Source organism: Engystomops pustulosus, chromosome 11 (genome assembly GCF_040894005.1).
Source record: "Engystomops pustulosus chromosome 11, aEngPut4.maternal, whole genome shotgun sequence".
Lineage (NCBI taxonomy): Eukaryota > Metazoa > Chordata > Amphibia > Anura > Leptodactylidae > Engystomops > Engystomops pustulosus.
Genome location: NC_092421.1, coordinates 32,309,297 through 32,323,920, shown reverse-complemented (window position 1 = coordinate 32,323,920; position 14,624 = coordinate 32,309,297). Strand labels below are relative to the sequence as shown.

Genomic DNA, 14,624 nt, shown 5'->3' with positions numbered 1-14,624 from the left:
AGGTTACTCAGTAGGCTCAGAAATTAATTTGCATATTTAAGGATTACACTTTATTTCTGCAGCAGTTGCATCCGAGAATTTGTGGAAAACGTGACACAGCTGCTGCAGGAACAGGTAATCTACCATGGGAATCTTTCCAAAAGTTGATTACCCCTTCCACATGAATGCAGTATTGTACAACAAGCACACTCAAATGTTGGTGTGTGCTTTTTTTTCCTATCCTCCATTGGTCTCATTTTGGAGAAAATCAGCTCTTAAAAATATGCAAATGGGCTCAGGGGCTGTACTACCTCACAGAAGAACTTTCTGGCTCTGTTGTCCGCCAATTCTGCACGTCTCCCACCTCTCCCCAGCCAGAGTTACAGTAAATGGAAGGGGGCTTCTGTGATGTAAACAGGAGCCTCTGAGGCTAATTGGCATAATTTTAAAAGACTTTTTTCTCTAAAACTAGGCCATTTGGAGAGAAAAGAAGAACGGATACAACTTCTGGGGACTCACACCAGCGTGTAACTGTACTTGGTGTAAAATACTGCATCAATGAGATAGATTTCCTTTAACATTATGAGTAAATGCTCTCTGAAAACATCCAAAAACATATTCCATATATATAAGTATATAGCAAAAATCAACTATATACTTCTAAAATTGGAGAAGGAAACAGAGGAAGATCAACAACTAATGAGCATAGGAGCAGTAGACACAAAACTCTATCTTGTCTTGTCATTTTGTTTTTGTTCATTTATTGTTAATTGGTTGCTAATGCATGCGACGAAGGTTAGGCTTTCACAATAGTGTTTGTAAATTGGGATAAATGTATTTATTGACTCTTATTTTTATTGTTATTTATCAATCACATGCTTTTCTGATTTTTTTTTTCTACAATTTTAGGATTGATATTTTCAAGGATTATCCGGGTAATGTATGCTTTATATATAGTATATATATATATAGCAACGTATTCATTTAGCAGGGTATGATTGGGTTATGTAGGTACAAATTTACATAGAACATGTCACAAGTGTTGATAAGAAAGGGCCAAGCAGAGACCCCCAGATGTCTTGAATATGGTAGTAGAAGCACTGTGCCATGGTTTGGTATTGATAACAAGTAAATAGGTGCATGGCAAGTCTAAAGCCTGATCAACAAGAACCAAACTTACAATAGTAGAAGTTACAGAGCTTTTCGCTGAGTAGTTTCTGCCTTTATCTAAGCATCTGCATCCCAACCATAAAAACATTTCACATCACTTCACCTAAGGGGTTATAAAAAACTTAAATTGCCTATTTACTTTATTTGGAGAATGTTATAGAGCAGGAGGAACAGAGTATACAGAATATATAGATTTGTAGGAATATAACTCGTCTGCTTGGATGTCTCTTTAGGGTCTGCAGTAAAACATCCATCATGACCTTTCAGCACCAATGTGACTATTCCTATCCCTTAGTGGAGGACCATCTCTTAAATGGATGTCAGTCACTAGAGGCCTGTGATGGAGCTCGGTGCTATAGCGTTAGAAATGACCTTTTCAGTAAGTGTCCTTTGTTGTCAAGACATTCCTCTGCTATCCCAGCGCTAAATGTACAGATCTCAGCAATTCTGATCTGCAGGATGACTCCATAGATTATGTGCACTTATAAACATTTTTGGTCTTAAAGGCTGGAATTTGCTGTTTTTCCCTCTTCTTTTAATAGAAATGTCAGACGTGAATGTCGTTGGGTTTAGCTTCTTCCATCACTTAAACACTTGTGGTTTTTACAGCTACGGAGAACGTGACCTATAACCGCGTATGTTATGTCCTTGTTATAATTGACGATTTCACAGCCTGAGCTGTTGCACCACTAAAATCTTAACGCTACAACCTTTGATGTCTACAAAATCTCAGGTCATCATCTGGCAACTCAATTACCCCCATCATTCATCGCTTATGGCACATGGTGACATGAAGTGTACAAGGAGACTTCTCCTCAAAGGCCAATGCATCTGTCAGCCGAAGATTTGTTTCCTAGCATATGGAACCCAATCTTATGTGAAAAAAGTTTTTGGAATTATTTGATGTAACATAACATTATTTTTTCACAATCATTTAAAATTACATTTGAAAAATAGTGGCCAATAGATGTCAAAAAACCAAGCAGCACTACTGAGTATATAGGCTTATCCTTAATGTATTTCATTTACCAGAATTCTGTATTTTTACTGCGGTTTATTTGTCATATACACACACTGGGTTGAATAACAAGAAATCGTGAGAATATTTTTGTGTTAGAATGTATCTATAACAATCTTCCAAAAATAATTTTTGTGATTGACCACTTTCAGCAAATACCTGTATATACTCGAGTGTAGGCCGACCCACCTAATTTTAACACAAAAACCTGGGAAAACCCATTGGTCCGATTCGTCATGCTTTGTGCAGCGCTGCGTAATCTTTGTGCGCTATTTAAAAAAATAATTATTATTACTATTTATTATTATTGACTCAAATATAAGCCGAGGATGGGAAATTCATCGGTCACAGCCTCCAGCCAGTATATAGCTGGCCAGCCTATATCACCAATATATAGCCTGCAGGCCCCTGCCCCCCCAGTATATAGCCTGCAGGCCCCTGCCCCCCAGTATATAGCCTGCCAGCCCCTTCCCCCCAGTATACAGCTAGCCTCTGCCCCCAGTAAATAGCCAGCAGCCCCTGCCCATTAGTATATAGCCTGCCAGCCCCTGCCCCCCAGTATATAACCTGCAGCCCCTGCCCCCAGTATATAGCCTGCCAGCCCCTTCCCCCCAGTATACAGCTAGCCCCTGCCCCCAGTAAATAGCCAGCAGCCCCTGCCCATTAGTATATAGCCTGCCAGCCCCTGCCCCCCAGTATATAACCTGCAGCCCCTGCCCCCAGTATATAGCCTGAAAGTCCCTACCCCCAGTATACAGCCAGCCCCTCCCCAGTATGTAGCCTGGCAGCCCCTGCCCCCCTTCAATACATAGCCTGCCAGCCCCTGCCCTTAGCATGTAGCCAGCAGCCCCTGCTCCACCCCAGTTTATAGCCAGCCCATCCGTCAAGTATATAGTGGGCCTCCTCAAAACCTTGAGGAATTAATACAGAAAGTATATTGGACAATTGTAGAATTTTGACAAAAGTAATATATATATATATAATTTGATTAAAGTGGACAACACCTTTAAATATGTAAAGCTTTACTAATATCTCTTTGGTTAGAGACAAGCAAAAAAACCCTTGTGTATGGTTTGATCCGCTGCTTGCTCATTATGTTATACTATATACAGGAGAAGAGGCAGAAGAGTAACTACAGCGGCAGAAGCTGCTATGGGGCCAACAGTGCTAGGGGGCCTCGGAACCTGACCTGACATACTAAATAATGGAGGATGTGCACCATTAAATACATATTATTCTGCACATTGTACATCATATTTATTAAGTGTATAAATGTGTGAGTATATAATAATGTATATTTCCTGAGGGTGTAGGGGTCCACTAGCCCTCCTAGTTATACCCCTGAAAAGAGGGAGCAGGTGGAAGCGAGTAGTTTGTGTTTAGTCTGTTATCATGGAGTGAAGTAGATCTGTATAGATTTCGATGACGTCTTTTTGCAAGACTGTCATTCCTTTTGTTTTCTTCATGCATTGGAGCAATACAGTGATGCACGTCACTGAGCAATTTCATTTTCCAATATCTGATACCACATCCTAACACAGTCGGTGAATCAGTCTTCGTCACACAAACCTATCCCTTACCCATTTTGCAAAGCATGAATGGAACTATAAGCGTTTGAGTGAGGTCACATCCAGATGCCGGGATAGGAGCAATGCTTTGTTTCGGCAGCACATGCAATTAACCTCCGGTAATAACATCATTTTGCTTGTCAAAGGTTTACATTTTAAAGCTGCTCCTGGGAAATTTCATCTTGAAAAGCTCACCACGTGTTCTCCTAATTTCCATATGCAAAACCTCCTATTAACTGCACACACGGCAGATACAATAACAACAGGTACTTGTATTTAACCATCATAGTGAGAAATATTTTCTCCAATGCCAACTAATTAAGTTTGTTGGCAAAGAGACTGGGAAAAATATGCGAGCTCAGGGCATGTGCAGTAAAACAAAAAGACATGAAAAAAAATTCCTTTTCCAAAAAGTTTAGGCATATATCCAACAAGAACGGCATGTAACTGTCCGTTACTTTATCTCTGTATTAAATTATTTACATGGGATATAAAACAAGTCTGTTATCACCTGGCAGCATCTGTGGTTGCATGAATGTTGGAACTGTAAATTTCCAGGCGGTCCACTAGTTAAGGACACCCCACTTACAGACGACCCCTCTGCCCACTGTGATCACTGGTGAAGCTCTCTGGATGTTACTATAGTCCCAGGCTGCAATGATCAGCTGTAAGGTGTCTGTAATGAAGCTTTATTGATAATCCTGGGTCCTGTTACAGCCAAAAAATTTTAAATTCCAATTGTCACTGGGGCAAAAAAAAATTGTCTGGAGCTACAATTAGTAAATATACAGTTTCAACTTACATACAAATTGCAACTTAAGTACAAACCTATGGAACCTATCTTGTATGTAACCCGGGGCTGCCTGTATACTTTCTGTATCAATTCCTCAGTTTTCAACATCTCTGGCTGCTGTCATTCCATAGGAAGTTTAATTTTTTTTTTTACTACTGGTGGATAAAAAACGGTACATGGTCATGTGATGTCACACAGGTGCCTGGCTCAATAACACCTTAACCATCAGGTATCTACCTGTTAAAGTAGATCTGATGATAGGTGTCTACTAACATTCCCTAAACGCCTTTCACCAATTCTAGAAAACTTTCTAATCTGAACTTCATGTAATGTGCTAATTTTCATTAGAGGCTACTGGCACTTGGAGAAGCTCTTTCGAGTCTGTGGGAGCAAAGACTATTCCCCACCCCAGTAGCCGGTGCCATCACACCTACCTGCATGTCCTCGGCATGCTCCTTCTAGCTTTTGCCACTGGCAAAATGCATGCGCATATCATGCCACCAGTACTGCAGGGGTTACTGCGCATTAGCTGCACCTAAAGGAGTCGGCGGTGGTAAGGAGCGTGCCAAGGAACGCTAAGGACCAATATGTAGGGAAGGACGGCAGATGCCACTAGGGTGGGGAATAGCCCTGAGAGGCTACTCTGCCAAAAATTAGCATATTAGTTATATAAAATATAGTTCAGGTTAGAAAGTGTTATAGAAAGGCATGATGGTAGGTTTCCTTTAATGATTGTCATATCAGGTTTTTAATATGGCAGTTCGAGGCACTTCTCCTGATAACCGCCTTTCTATGGCACGGCACCAGAAAAACAATTGCAGGACATTGCATCATTCGGGACCTGGGTGTCTAAGCAGGTGCAGTGGGAGTGAGCTCCCTCTGCCATCCATCAGCAGGGTGTAGAAAGAGGTCACAACCGGGCCCAAGAGGTGTCACTTTCCCATATGAGAAAACTAGTCCTATAATCCATACATTGTAGTCAGGGGGGAGGGGACCCTGTAACGGAAAATAGTGCCCAAAGTTGAAAATGACACTTTCTTGCCATTTTGAAAAATATAAGAAAATTCTATAAAAAGTGTTTAAAGACTGCACAGTCCTTAAAATGGTAGCATTATATACGTCATCTAAAGTCACATAAAATAATACCACACCCAGCTCCATTCACCAAAGTAAAAAAAAGTTATTATTGGCGGAATATAATAAAAAATAAAAAAAAAAGAAAATCATGTTTTTATGGAAAAAATAAGCCCATACACAGCTGTATTCACAACAAAAAATCTAAAAGCAGGTGGATTTAATTGTGTAAAAAACACCTTTAGATTGGAATGTTAAAAACTGCAGTAAAAGGAAAAGGCACCCTACAACTATAGTGACCGAAAAATAAAAAAGGTATAGCTTGTAGAAGGCATTAATGAGGAAAATCAGAGAGTAATCAGAGCTGTGTGTTATAATGAGCAGTGTGCTGTATGACATCTAATGAACAGGGATATTACAAGCCGTGTCCCTGTGTGATATCACATGATCAGGGACCGGGTCTTTATCCACAAGAAGCTTCTTACTGCAAGCGGAGATCTAGAAAACTGTGATAAAGTATATTAGAAAACTGAATACATTTTCATCATACAAACAAGATAAGGTTTGTGTAACCCTCTCCTCATATTACCTCAAATTGTTTGTGGGGGATACCTGCGCGTATGCCCTTGTAAATTGATTTGTGATGACTGCTTTTTCTCCAATAAAGTTCTTTAAAAAAAAAAAAAAAAACTTCTTACTATATAGGAAAAAATAGATCCCTGGGATCACGATGGAACTGTCATTGTGCCAGTGTGATCCACAGCAGGAGGCGGCTGTTACATACAGCCTGGTCCGTGCTGCCTCTGCCTGGTAGGAAGATCTCTCCTAACCCGTTAACTGCCGGATCAAGCAAGATTGCCACCTGCGATGCGATTGCAGGGTGCCATTGGGTTGTCATGGCAGCTGAAGGTCAGATGAAAAACTCAGTGTCTGCCATGTATGGTGGCCTATTACGCCCAGACAAAGACAGGCAAACTGTCCGTAAAACATTGACAGATACAAAACATTGCAGTACAGAAGTACTGCAATACATTGTATGAGGGATCAAGCTATCCCCAGTGTAAGTTCCCTAGTGTGATGGTAAAAAAAAAAGTTAAACAAAGGTCTATAAAAATTAAATAAATAAAATAAAAAAAAAACACCTGAAAAATACCCAATCACCCAATTTGTACCATGGCATCCACAACGACCTTGGCCAAGCAGATATAACATGTGAAGGGAATAAAAGTTAAAAAAATATAAAAATTGCAAGAAATGTAATGATGTGCCCTTTAATAGTGACAAGGTAACAGTTACCTTTTACCGAAATTATGAAGCCCTAACAATAGCTCTTAGAACAGTGGTTCTCAACCTGTGGGTCGCGACCCCGGCGGGGGTCGAATGATCAAAACACAGGGGTCTCCTAAAGCCATCGGAGCCACAATTTTATTACATTTTTTGGCACGAATACAATATTCTTGTACATGGTTTGGGGTCACCCCAACTTGAGGAACTGTATTGCGGGGTCACAGCATTAGAAAGGTTGAGAACCACTGTCTTAGAATATGATGACACAGAAATGTTTCTTTGCTAAAGTAGTAAAACATTAGAAAACCTATATAGGCAGTCCCTGGGTCACATACAAGATGGGTTCTGAAGGTTTGTTCTTAAAGGACACCTGTCATCAGGTCTCTGCCACTAGTCCTGTCACTACTACCTTTTGGAGCAGCTCACAAGGATCCCATCCCAGCCTTTATCTAGTCAATTCATACATTAATCATTGTAAAATCACCTTTTCTTTATTATGTAAATGAGGTTGGTCACATGGTCAGGGTCAGTAATGTCACCCCTGTTACTCCTCCCCTCCCCTTTCATGCCCCTGCTCATGTCTGTGTGTAATGTATAGTAAAGTATTACTAGTGTGTGTGCTGCATCTGCTGACATGCTGCATCCTCCTAATGCACATGTGTGTACAGCTACACAAGTACCTGAAATGTTCTGCTATAACATAGCTGCCTGGAGCTGCTGTATCTCTCCTATACACACACAGGCTGCACCAGGAAGCACATGGAAGAACCATTACATCATTATACAGCCTTGCACCATTCATTGTACAGGCTGTCAGTCAGGCACTGGGGGTGTGGCTGTGCCTCCCACTCATGAATAAGCTGGACAGCTTGAATATGCTAATGACTCTTTGGACATTTCACAGCTCATTTGCATACAGCTTTAGGATCTCATTGCTTAGGTTTACAGGCATGTAGAGGGACAATGAAGGGATAGAGGCAATGCTCTCTGATGGCAGTTTATGAAAATATATTTAGTTTAGGGGGGTTATTTTGCCTGACAGGTTCTCTTTAAGTTGTATTTGTATGCGAGTCGGAACTGTATAATGTATAATTGTAGCTCCAGACTAAATTTTTTTGGTCTGTGTGACAATTGGATTTTATAACTTTTGGGTTGTCATAAGAACCAGGATTAATAATAAAGCTTAATTGCAGACACCTGTGATAACTCCTACAGCTGATCATTGTAGCCTAAGGCTAAAGTACAGTAAATTTCCAACATCCAGAGGTTTGTAACTAGGGGTCGGGTGTTCTGTAAGTCGGGTGTTCTTAAGTGGGGGACCGTTTGTACATGTTTGGTGTCTCCTTAATCGTACAAACCTATAGAATCATTTTTTCATTTTTATTATACTGTATGGTGATCTGTGTAAATGTTTTCATTAAAAAATAGTGTTCTGCTGCAGGAAAGGGTTAATAAATCAATCAATTTTTATCATAAAAATTAAGCAATTGGAAAATCCAAATCTTAATGCTTAGTGAAAAAAAACTGCTTTCATAAGCCCACGTCGGATAAAAAATAAAAAAGTTCTGTCTTTTGGAAAAAGGTAAAAAAAAAAGGTCTGTGTCCTGAAGGCCCTTTTAGGCCTTGTCCTTAAAGTGTTAAAATAGATTTCTACATAGAAAATGAGAATTTTACACACTTCAATGCGGTTTTTAAAACGAGAGGGAAAAGGTTAATGGCTACAGAACGGGTTGTTTATTTTTATCTTTTATCATGTCAGCCAGACCCTTACAATGTGCTGATGAACAACTTTATCTAAACTGCTTTTGCTTGAGTAAGTAAAAAACTATAATGACCTCAGATCTCTCCTTGGCCGACATTAAACAATAACCAAGCAACTATTGAATTATGTTATTCAGCTGCATTGTAATCAGGAGACAGAACGCTGCACAAATAATGAAGAATATGAAACTAGATGGCGCTGTTCTCCTAACTAATCCAGAAGCAAGTAAAAAAGGGGAATAGTGCTGATAAATCCTAAAGATGGCTTCCAATTTTGGATAAAAAGGAGGGGTCCAACAACTAAGACCTCCCCACCTATGGAAATCATATATTTTTTATTGGCACAACCCATTAAAAGGCAAGCTCAAAATTGTTATTATGTTATGCTTTTATGGTCCTTGGAGCACGGTTGTTGGGGGGTGGCAAAATGTTTTCTTCAACATGATGACCAGGATAGACCAGAGTGAAGTTGGCCCCCCTACCTTGATTAAATCTAACAAAATTGGTGTCAAACGGTTGTGCTACGTTTGTACCGCTATCGTTTTTAAGATATTAATTAAAGTTTCCAGAGGTCATTCCCCCCCCCCCCCTCCCCATTACAATTACATTACCATTACATTACAATTACATTACAAATCAAACAAAACTGGTGCCATTCAAATGTGCTACGTCTGTGCTGCTCAATTTTTTTGTTTGTGCTGCTTTTGTTTTGAAGATAAAAAACAAATTATAAAAGGTCATAATGTCAAGCAGCTCCCCCCCCACATTGTGTTTGCTAGCTCCACCTGGTGATCAAACCAGGGAAGTTTCACTAGGTTTGTTTTTTTTTCCAATTCATCGTAAACACCTTAACTTATCTAAAAACCTAAACATACCTTAAAAATTATAGGAGCACAAATGAAAATTCTTGCTGCACAAACCAGCACAAATGTAGCAAAAACTTTTTAAACTGCTTTTGACCTTTACAATTTGCTTTATATCTTCAATGCAAAAGCAGCACAAACAAAAATTTGAGCAGCACAAACATACCAGAAGCTTTGTTTGATTTGAGTAATTTGGGGGGCTGTTTGACCTGTGATGACCTCTGGAAACTTATTAATATCTTAAAAACTATAGTGGCACCAACAAAAATTGCTGCTGCAAAAACCAGCACAAATGTTCAACACCAACTTTGTTAGACGTGGTGGGTGGTGGCGGTGATGGAATTCACTCGGGTCCAGGATAGTTGGGTAACAATCTCATTAGGAAAATACTGGCATGTACTAACTACTTAGCTCCAAAGGTTTTGGTCATGTCCCAGGTAGTCATCCTGCCGCAGCAGCTAGTGCCTTTCTGGGACTGCCAGGAGATAGAACTTGTGAGAACACTATGTGCAGAATGGGGATCTACGAGAGGAGCATATGAGGAGGGTATGTCCATCATCGGGGGATGCTTTTATAGATACAATTTTTTAAAAAAGGCAGGCTACACAATGGAGGACCCACGCTATACAAAAAAACAAGTGTTATACATCATATATTTTTATGTTCTCACAAATGAAATTAAAAAAATACAAAGTCATCTATACATTTCCTTACAAGCAGACAAACCCCCTCCCATTTCCCCTCCAATGTGAGGGAACTAGGGGCCAGATAAAAAGGGCAGGCCCTGCTGGGAAACTCATGTCTCCTCTCCATGCTCAGAATTAACATGATATGGTTACCAGCAACTACGCCTTAACAATGCAGCCAAGGTCAAGTCTACTTTAAAGGGAATCGGTCAGCAGAAATTGACCTAGTTAAGAGCCAACAGTAGGTTTTTTAAGCAGCTCAGTTTTGAGGTGAAATTTAAATTCTGTGTATTAAGTCAGTGAGTTGGAGAGTTTAGCACATAAGTCAAGCTCTGCTCACTTCAGAATGTCCTCTCTTCTGTGGCGGATATAATATACCAGGAGTGCTAGATATTGATGTCCAGGTACCCTGGGCTGTCAATTACAGTTATGGGGTGTTTCTTAGCAGGGGAGAGCTTGACTTCAGCGTTAAACTGTCAGCCTCCACGAATTTTAAAGCGGATGGCCACTTTATCTCATGCTTTTTTGATATGTAAAGTAAAACGTCCTGCCTTTTACCTCATCAGCCACACATTCCTGTTCATAAAATTGCTGCAGATGGAGGGTCATGTGACCTCTAAATGTCCATGAACAATCGCCCTGCCAGGATTTTATGATCAAAAGTGCACACAACTTTAAAGAACAAAATCTAAAAGTGATAAAACTGTAGTTTCAGCAAACTAATGTGACACAAACAAAGAATCAACCAGTGCAAACGTAATATCCATAATTTCTGCCAAGACTTGTTCTCAGAGAGTGGGCTGTGGTGTATACGCGGCCATCATCCATGTAACCAGAGTCCATTACGCTGCACTTAGCCCAGTAAAGATAATAACCCATTATTGATCCTCCATTTAGAGAGTCCCCTGGAAGCGCCTAAGAACCCTCTTATGGTTTGCTCTGAATATACAGCTTTCGGAGCAGCTTGTCCTGACAATATTATTTACTGCTGGTTCTCTATCATTTATTGACACTCAAAGGAGGAAATCAGACCTGTCCCAGGTGGACGTTCCACAATTCAGGATGTTATTCCATCTCGGATGCCACATGTGGCAGCTCTGCTTATTTTACAGAAACAGCGCTACTCTTGTCCATGGATCAGGTCTGGTACTGCATGCTCAATCGTAGTCCAAAACATTTCCTCCTGGCCCCAGGTTAGTGTTGTTTTTTCTATTGTTTGATTGCTACAAACAAGGATGACACTTGATTTTATATAAAAAAAATCAATTATCTCTAAATTCCCTCTAAATCCAAATTAATTAAACTATATACTTGAGTACAAGCCACGAAAAACTGGGAGAACGTATTGACTCAAGTATAAGCCTAGGGTGCAGCCGTTACTCTAAAATGTCCAGTAATCTCCCCCCATGAATGAAATGTCCACAGCAGCCCCTCCAATTAACATAATGTCCAGCAGAGTGTCCCCATAAGTATAATGTCCAGCAGATTGCTCCCTTAAAAAAAATAAACATAGTACTTACCCTCCAGCGCTGACCCTCGGCTGAGCCAGTACATGCGTTGTGTCGTAGTTTCTGTGCTAGCGGATCGCATAGACTTGCATCTGCCGTTCCGGGACGAAAACCCAAAGAAGTGCAGTGTGGGGAACAGGACGCCAGGGTCAGCACTGGAGGGCGAGTGCTAACAAATTTTTTTTTATATTCTCGAATAAAAGGCAAGTGGGGCTCTTCAGCATAAAAAGTGTGCTGAGAAACCCAGCTTATACTCGAGTATATACAGTAGATGCTTTCACAGAAACCATTACAGCAGTAATGATACCGCTGCTCTAAGTTGCAGTGTGGCCTTATTCATGTGAATACAAAGCCTAGCGGTCAGGACAGGAGGCTTCACTTAAAGGGGTATTCTCATCTGGGCACTTACATTCAGTTTCATTAATCTGCCATATATAAACATTTCTTCAATTAGATGTTATTAAAAAAAATGTTCCTGTGTGAAGATAATTTCTCATAAATGTAGCCATGTTGTCCCTTAGAAACGAGATAGCTTCCCTGGATACGGCCACGTCTGATAGATTGAGTGCACAAAGAAACAAAAGGTTATTGTATATAAAATGTCTGGGAGTTACTACATGTCGCACAGCCGTCCTGTGGTAATGATTGCTGAATCCAGGTGGTCCGGCAGGACTCTATAGCGCAAGTCTGGCCACCGCTGCCAGAGTGTGACGTGGTCGTATCCGAGGAAGCTATCTCGTTTCTAAGGGACAGAATAACTACATTTATGAGAAATTATCTTCACACAGGAACATTTTTTTTAATAACATCCAATTGAAGAAATGTTTACATACGGCAAATGAATTTAATTAAATGTAAGTGCCCTGATGGGAATACCCCTTTAATGTATCAAGAAAGCCGTGCAGAACTTTCAATAGTTGTACGAATATTGGTAAATTGCTGAACATCCCCCCCCCGCACACTTACACAGACATTACAAAATACATGAGGTTAAGTGCCCAACCCTTTCATTTTTAAAGAGGACCTGTCACCCAATTTATTGGCACTAGGAACGGCTTACTAGAGTAAGCAGCTCCTAGTGCTCGATCAAACGCCACAGTGTTAGAGTGATAGCGTTACCGGAAACCTCGCGCGGTAGTCACTGCCGGCCTATGGAGCGAGCGGGGCGGTCCGGGGAAAAGGCAGCTCCTAGTGCCGAAAATTTAGGTGACAGGTCCTCTTTAAGAACAGTGGTGGTCAAAACTCTCAACAAAACACAGTGGCAGATCTGTCAGAAGTATCTTGTCGGAAGACAGACCAGTTAAACTGCACTAGATTTATCAAAGTGTCCGATGGTGAATGATACATCCATCATCCGATTACCTGATGGTTGATGTGTATTAATTTGCCTCCTCACCATATCCACGGTGCTATGGATCTTTTTTTTATTTTAACTTTGAATGCCCGCATTTAGTTGAAATAAAAGTTTATAAAATATTTAAATCAACATCAGGTGCTCTGCAGAGCACTTCCAGGTTCTGCCGCAATCTAATGTCAGAACACGGGCTCTCTCTGCAAATCTCACCCATGTGTGTGAATAGCTTTCATTGCGCTGCCAGCAGCATAAGGAAAACTATTCTTGCGGAGGTGCGAGATTTGCAGAGAGATAGTGAAGTCAACAGCTCTTGGAAACCTGAGTTGGGGGTCCAGGAGGCACATGTGCGTGAACAAATTCTAAAATATTTAAATCAGCCTCTGCTGATCTAAAATGTTATTTTGATGAAATGCAGGTATTTGAAGTTATAATAAAAGACCCATGCTACCAGGAGCGGGATGGAGAGGTGAGTAGTACAAATCTACCATCATAGTCTGGTATTGTGCAGGATTTGAAAAAATGTGGCTGCTTCCTTCCTTCCACAAACGGCAACACCCCTGTCCAATCACAGCCATGGCTAGTTGTTAGGGGTGCCAATTTGCTGGATTGGCTGTTCGGCAACTAATCTGGCAATATGTTTGGTTCACGTGGCCCAAACCGAACGTCAAATCCGTTTATCTCGATTTGTGTGTGGCATTGTAGCATAGCCTCATATTTGAGATGCAAGTACCGCACGTAACCCATAAATGGATAAGTCTCAACCATGTTTTTTGAATTCTAAAATCCTATAAGACCGTCTAGTCTGACTTTGCATCTCCTATTAGTTGTCTAAGAAGAATAAGTCAGATTTTGTCATACTACTTTGGTGAATTGGTAACAACACAGCTGAAGTAAGTGCACTTGAAGTGTTTCTTAATAAGTATGCTTGTAGATACAGCGATACATAGAAGAACACTTTCCCCATACGTGCCACAGCGTGCTGCTATTGTATCGAGTTAAATCAAGATCTTTGACATCTAAACTATATAATTAGTCAAGTATTTGATATCTTCAATCTCCCACCTGGTTCTAAAATAACATGGCTCCCTGCATTAAATTATTACTCTGTAGGAAGCAGACTAAAGAGGAACTGGAAAATACTACAAAGTAGGCTGGAATTTAGGACTGAGGGGCCTCCTCCATAACCCAAAACAGGCAAACTTATTGGCGGCATTCTTATATTCATCTTATTTAATAGAGTGAAGACTACTGCTTGCTCAATTCATATCGTATGGTTTTTCTAAACATGTTTAGGACAGTAAGATAAATTTGATAGGAAACCTATGTTATGTCTGCATGTTATAGAGAGGAGCTGAGCAAATTGTACATAGTGTCCCATCTGCAGACAGCATGTTATAGAGTAGGAGGAGCAGAGCAGATTGTACATAGTGTCCCATCTGCAGACAGCATGTTATAAAGTAGGAGGAGCGGAGCAGATTGTACATAGTGTCCCATCTGCAGACAGCATGTTATAGAGCAGGAAGAGCTGAGCAGATTGTACATAGTGTCCTATCTGTATGTTAT

The 14,624-nt window shown here is 40.5% G+C and overlaps 1 protein-coding gene and 1 long non-coding RNA gene across 9 annotated transcripts in view; one reads left to right on the top strand and one right to left on the bottom strand.

The window, feature by feature from the left end:
* Window positions 1-14,624, bottom strand: part of MARCHF8 (membrane associated ring-CH-type finger 8) — a 182,618-nt gene that overhangs the window by 22,114 nt on the left and 145,880 nt on the right. The window lies entirely within an intron of this gene.
* Window positions 1,388-2,238, top strand: LOC140106375 (uncharacterized). Its single transcript, XR_011850775.1, has 3 exons — window positions 1,388-1,528; window positions 1,692-1,784; window positions 1,883-2,238. It is a non-coding gene; the product is annotated as an uncharacterized lncRNA (long non-coding RNA).